This window comes from Pteropus alecto, unplaced genomic scaffold (genome assembly GCF_000325575.1).
Source record: "Pteropus alecto unplaced genomic scaffold, ASM32557v1 scaffold28, whole genome shotgun sequence".
Classification (NCBI taxonomy): domain Eukaryota; kingdom Metazoa; phylum Chordata; class Mammalia; order Chiroptera; family Pteropodidae; genus Pteropus; species Pteropus alecto.
In genome coordinates, this window is record NW_006441063.1 from 895,460 (window position 1) to 901,842 (window position 6,383).

A 6,383-nucleotide genomic window follows, 5' to 3' on the forward strand; every position below is an offset into this window, starting at 1 on the left:
ATCTATATGACATACCCTCTTTTATTCATGATAGTGACAATTTGGGTCTTCTCTCTCTTCTGGATTAGTCTAGCTAGAAGTTTATCAATTTTAGTGACATTTTTAAAGAACCAACTTTTGGTTTCATTGATATTCTTTATTGTTTGTTCACTTTCTATTTTATTGATTTCTGTTCCTATCTTTAGTTTTCCCTTCCTTCTAATTACTTTGGGTCTAATATGTTCTTTTTCTAGCTTCTTATGGTGGAAGCTTAGATATTGGTTTTAGACATTTCTTCTTTTCCAATGTATTTAAAATTAGAAAATTTCTTTATGATTTCTTCTTTGACTCATGTGTTATTCAGAAGTATTTTGTTTAATTTCCAAATATTTGGGCATTTTCCAGACATCTTTCTCTTATTGGTTTGTAATTTAATTCTGTTGTGGTTAAGGAGTATGCACTATATGATTATAATCCTCTTAAATTTATTAAGACTTGTTTTATGGCTCAGCATATGGTCTGTTCTGGTGAATGTTTCATGTGCACTTGAAAAAGAATATGTATTCTGTAGTTGGGTGGAATATTTTTTAAATGTCAGTTAGGTTAAGTTGAATGATTGTGTTGTGTTCTTTACTCCTATTGATTTTCTGTCGGCTCTTCTATCAATTACTATTGGAATTATGTTGAAATCTCCAATTATAATTTTGGCTTTATCTATTTCTTTCACTTCTATCAGTTTTTGCTTCCTGTAGACAGCACCTAGTTACGTCTTGCTTTCTGTTTTTAAACCCTGTCTGATAATTTCTGCATTTAGACTATTTACATTTAACGAATCAACATGATTGGCTTTAAATCTAACATTTGCTCTTTATTTTACTACTTATACACCTATTCTTTATTTACTTGTCTTCTTTTGGATTGAGTACTTTTGTATTGCATTTTATCTCCACTATTGGCCTTATTCTCCATACCTTTGTATTTGTTTGTTTTGAGGTAATTGCTCTAGGGTTTACAAAATTCCTCATCTTTATCTTATCATAATTTTGTTTTCAGATAACATTATACCACTTCACAAATCGTGTAAGGACCTTACTATAGTGTACTTCTCTTTCTCCACTCCTGGTGTTTTTGTTAATTTCTACATATGCTATAAACCCCACATCGCATCATTATTTTTGCTTTAAACAATTATCTTGTAAAATAATTAGAAAATTAGAAAAATGAGTTTTATATTTAACTGCATATTTACCATTTCAGAACTCTTCGTTCCTTTGTGTAAATCTATGTTTATTTCTGGTATCATAACCTTTTGCTGGAAAAATTTCTTTTAACATTTCTTGTAGTGTAGTTATGCTGGTGCCAAACTCTCTTGATTTTTGTTTGTGTGAAGACTTTTTTCTTCACCTTCATTTTTGAAGGATATACTTTCTGGGTAGAGAATTTTAGTCGACATTTCTTTTTCCCTCCAGCTCTATAAAGACTGCTTTTATGCCTTTCGTAGTTTCTGAAGAAAAGTCTATAGTGATATATACATTTGTACATCTGTACGTATTGTGCCTTTCTTCTTTTGCTGCTTTTAAGATTTTCTCTCTCTTCTCTTTTTTTTTTAGGTGATACAAACCAACTTTACTTAATACTTCATGAAGTAGACAGTCTCCTTTTAGAGAATTGCCAAGCTTTCCTCTGCATCACCGTGTTTTTAACAATTTGATTTCAATGTGTCTTGATGTGTTTTCTTTCTGTTTATCACATTTGGGGTTTGTAATGCAGTTGAGATCTGTGTGTTTACAGAATTTGAAAAAAATGTTATTTTTTAAGAGACGTTTTAGGTTTACAGTAAAATTGAGAGGAAGGTACAGAGATTTTCCATATTCCCCTTGCCCCCATATGTGCATAGCCTCTCCCATTATCATCATCCCTCACAAGAATGGTACTCTTTTTTTTTTTTAACCAGGATGAATCTACATTGATACATCATAATCATCCAAAGTTTATAGTTTACATTAGAGTTCACTCTAGGCTTTGCACATTCAATGGGTTTGGACAAATGTATAATGACATATCCATCATTATAATATCACATGAAGTACTTTCACTGCCCTAAAAATCCTCCATGCTTTGCCTATTTATCCCCACCATCTCCCACCCCCACCTGGCACTGTCTTTGTAGTTTTCCTTTTCCAGAATGTCTATAGTTAGCATCATGCAATATGTAGTATTCTCAGATTTCACTTAGTAATATGCATTTAAGATTCTACCATGTCTTTTCATGGTTTGATCAGTCATTTCTTTTTAGCACTGAATAGTAGTCCATTGTCTGGATGTACTGCATTTTATTTATCCATTCACCTACTAAGGTTTATTGGATTTTAAATATCAATTTTAGAAAAATTTTGGCCTTTATTTCTTTAAATATTTTTGTGTTCCCTTCTTTCTCCTCTCCTGGGATTCCAATTGTACTTATGTTGAACTGCTTGATATTTTCCTGTAGATCACTGAGGCTCTATGTATTGTTTCTTAGCCATTTTTCTCTTTGTGCTTCATTTTGGATAGTTTCTGTTGCTATGTCTTCAAGTTCTCTGGTCTTTTCTTCTGTGGTGTCTAATCTATTAATTCCATCCAGTGAAATTATAAATTGAACTATTATGTTTTCCATACCTAGAATTTCATTTTGGCTCTTTTTCCTCCATATTTTCCATTTCTATTTTCATTCTTTTACTATACTTCCTATTTTTACTTTATTGAGAATATTTGTAATAGCTGTTTTATCTTCCTTGTCTGTTAACCCCATCATTCTATAATTCCTGTGTCTGTTTCTGTTTTTCTCCTCATGGGTCATATTATGTGTTTCTTTGCATGCTAGATAAATTCTGATTGGCTATCAGGCATTATAAATTATACATAGGTGAGTCTTAGAATTTGCTATATTATTTTAAATACTTATAGACTTTGTACTGGTAGGCAGTTAGGCTATATGTAAGTCAGCTTGATCTCTTTAAGACTTCCTCTTAAGATTTTTCAGGGTGGGTCTAGAACAGCTTTTCCTTTAGGGCTAGATTAGCTGCACTCCTAAAGTATGACATTTCTGGGATCAAGGTCTCTCTACTCAGGCTGTTAAGAACTTGAAGATCCTTGGTCCTGTGTGAACTCTAGGAATTGACTGAACACAACTTCCTGGTAGTTCTTTCTACAGAAGTTGTTCTTTGCCCAGCCATGTAGAGTTTCACTCTATGTATGCAGGACTTCAGTGCAGATTTCTGGAACTTCTAGAATTCTGCCTACTGTATTATAGTACTGACCCTCAAATTTTACTTTGCAGCTTGGTGCCTTGAACAACAATGAGGGTAAAATTTTACAAATGTACTAAATGATTTAATTGGTAACTAGACTTATTGTGGGGACTATTTATAATGTATATAAATATCGAATCACTATGATGAACACATGAAACTGATAGGATATTGTATGTCAATTATATATCAATAAAAAATTATCTAATCTCTATTCCAATGGTCTATTTAGTAATAAATCATTCTGTTTGTTTTGTAGTTTTGTTTGGGTCTAATATTCTAAGCATATTAGACCAAATTATATAGTATAATAAAAAATATGAACATAAATATATAATTGGTATCACAATAGATCATTTTATTGGAAAAATTATCTTGAATAATTCAGAATCTGCATTTCACCAAAGAGCATAGATGTTATATTTGTTACTGCTGCCCCTTTTTGGAATAGAACAAAGTTTGCATGTGCATAGAGAGCCTATCTATGGTTCACTGGTGTGTCAAGAACATTTCCCAATGCTTTCTAAGCTTGCTGGCCTTTTAGTCTAAAGGATCCTGAAGCCTTTGTTGGCAAGGTAAAGATAAAGCACTGTGGCAGAGGTGGATTAATAATTGGCTAATTCTTAGCTGCAAGTATGAGGAAGTCAGTTGGAATTATGTATTTTAATATATATATATATCAATAGATAAAGGATTGTCTTAAAACATAAGTGATAACTATATATTTTTTATGTTATCTTCATGGATGACTCTTTTGGTCACATTAGCAAAATTTAGTGATATTTAAAAAATTTTTGTTCTGCTTATATAATAGCACCATAATTTTGGCACTTTTTTTAGGGGAAAGAATTATAGTTCTTTGTTTTTAATCATGTAATTGATAGACTAAGTACCTGGTTAGACACATAATTTTAAGGGTAAAGACAACTGCTGAATTGTTTGCATTTCTTACTCTAAATTTTTCAAATGGATAAAGATTTCCCTGTGAAAAATGCAGAAAAGGTGCCAAGTAACATCTTAAGTTCAACAGAATCATTGCCAATAAAATTATGCTTTTGCGTTAAAATATTGAAAATTCAACTAGAAAAATTTTTTATTTATTTGTTATTTTGCTGAGTGGAGCAGAGACTTTTCTGAATTGAAGTTTTAATTAATTACATTTTTGACAATTACTATCCCTGATGACCATATTGGATATTCAATAAATATTTTTCTTCTAAATTGAAAATAATTAAAACTGTGAGGAAACATGTTTAGTGGTTAATAGTAATAGCACTTAGTAGAGAATGTCAGGCTGCTGAAAAATAAATGTTGCCAAAAAAATACATTTAATAATGCTAAGTCACAATGATCATTCTAAAATGATCATTTTTATTTTAGATTTTAAGTTTGTTTGTTTGTTTGTTTATTACTAAAAAGAACATAATGATGTCATGATGGTTCTGGAGTAAAAATACCTGGATTCAAAATTCTGGTTCCACCACTTATTAGCTATATGACCTTGGGTAACTCGCATAATCCCTTTATGCCACAGTTTTCTCATCTTAACCTGTTTATACCTAAACCAGCAGCATCACCACCATCTGGGAACTTTTTAAAAGTTCAAATTCTTGGCCCCACTCCAGATACACTGAATCAGAACCTCTGGAGGTAGGGTCCCAGCTTTAACAAGCCCTCCCTGCTGGTGCACACTAAAGTTTGAGAACCACTATTCTAAGCCACTGTAATGTCTTCCATGGCTTCTGCTAATCTCTTGTGATGATGAGTTAATCGATTCCTTGATATCATCTTTAAAAGTTTAAATCTTAAGCCTCCATTCAGTGTGTATGCTGCCAATGAGTAACTGAGAGATTATAGATATTTAAACAAAATTTCAAGCAGATGAAATTTCAGAGGAGGCATAGAAGACCCTCCAATGGGATGTACATTTTTTGACAGTGAACTTGCTCCGGGTGTCTAGCTTGTCTGGTTTTGGGCAATGAGATGGGACAGACTGGGAGGGCATGGACTGCACCTTGGACCTTCTGCCCTAGCTCCAAGCACAAAGACAAAATTCATTCCAATGGGTCTAACACAGTATGGAAGTAATCATGGCATTAATGTTAAAAGAGTTTCTCTTTGAGAAAGACGCGGTAGCAGCTTTAGTTGAGCTTCGTTCAGCTCGCTGTTGCTCCTGACTCACCTCTGTGCGCTCTCGCGGAGGAAGAAGTCGGTCAGGAAGCCGCGCCGCAGCGATGGCTTTTAAAGATACCGGAAAGACACCGGTGGAACCAGAGGCGGCGATTCACCGAGTTAGAATTACTCTGACCAGCTGCAACGTAAAATCTTTGGAGAAGGTGTGTGCTGATTTGATCAGAGGTGCAAAGGATAAGAATATCAAAGTGCAAAAGACCAGTTCGGATGCCTACCAAGACTCAGAATCACTATAAGAAAAACTCCCAGTGAGGAAGGTTCTAAGACTTGGGATCGTTTTCAAATGAGGATCCACAAGCGACTCATTGACTTGCGCAGTCCTTCTGAGGTTGTTAAGCAGATTACTTCCATCAGTATTGAGCCAGTAGTCGAGGTTGAAGTCACCATTGTAGATGCTTAACTCAGCCTTTTAAATAAATTGACTATCAGTTTTCTTTCTTTTTTTTTTTTTTAAAGAGTTTGACTGGGAACAACAAATAAAATGGTCAGAATTGGAGGACTAAACATGGGAACAGAGGAATGGGACCTCTCAATAAAGAGGGCAGAACTTGGCGACTGAAATTCCAGGGGAAGGCAATGTTCAGATACTGAAGTGGGCACACAGGCAAGAAGTCTATTTAAGAGACATTTGCCAGCAGATGTAAGGATTGCAGTCACTGGGACAAGTACTGACAAAAGCCTGGCAGGACCCAGTCACACGTACCCCAGAGTAATGACTCTGATGGAGATATTTTTCAGCTAGCAAGGAGGAAAAGAGGGTCAGACTCCTCTACAATCTATGGGCAACTGTGCTTTAAAAGGAAATAGATAAGTACAAATGTATATATTGACTTTTAAACCTGTAAACATTTTGAATAAGTAGTGAATTCATATAATTGTAAGTTCAAAGTATAAAAGAGCATATAGTGAAAAGTCTCCTTC

General features: G+C 34.0%; 1 pseudogene; it reads left to right on the plus strand.

The window, feature by feature from the left end:
* The first annotated feature begins 5,503 nt into the window (after positions 1–5,503).
* Positions 5,504–5,862, plus strand: LOC102883239 (annotated as a pseudogene).
* Positions 5,863–6,383: the final 521 nt, after the last annotated feature.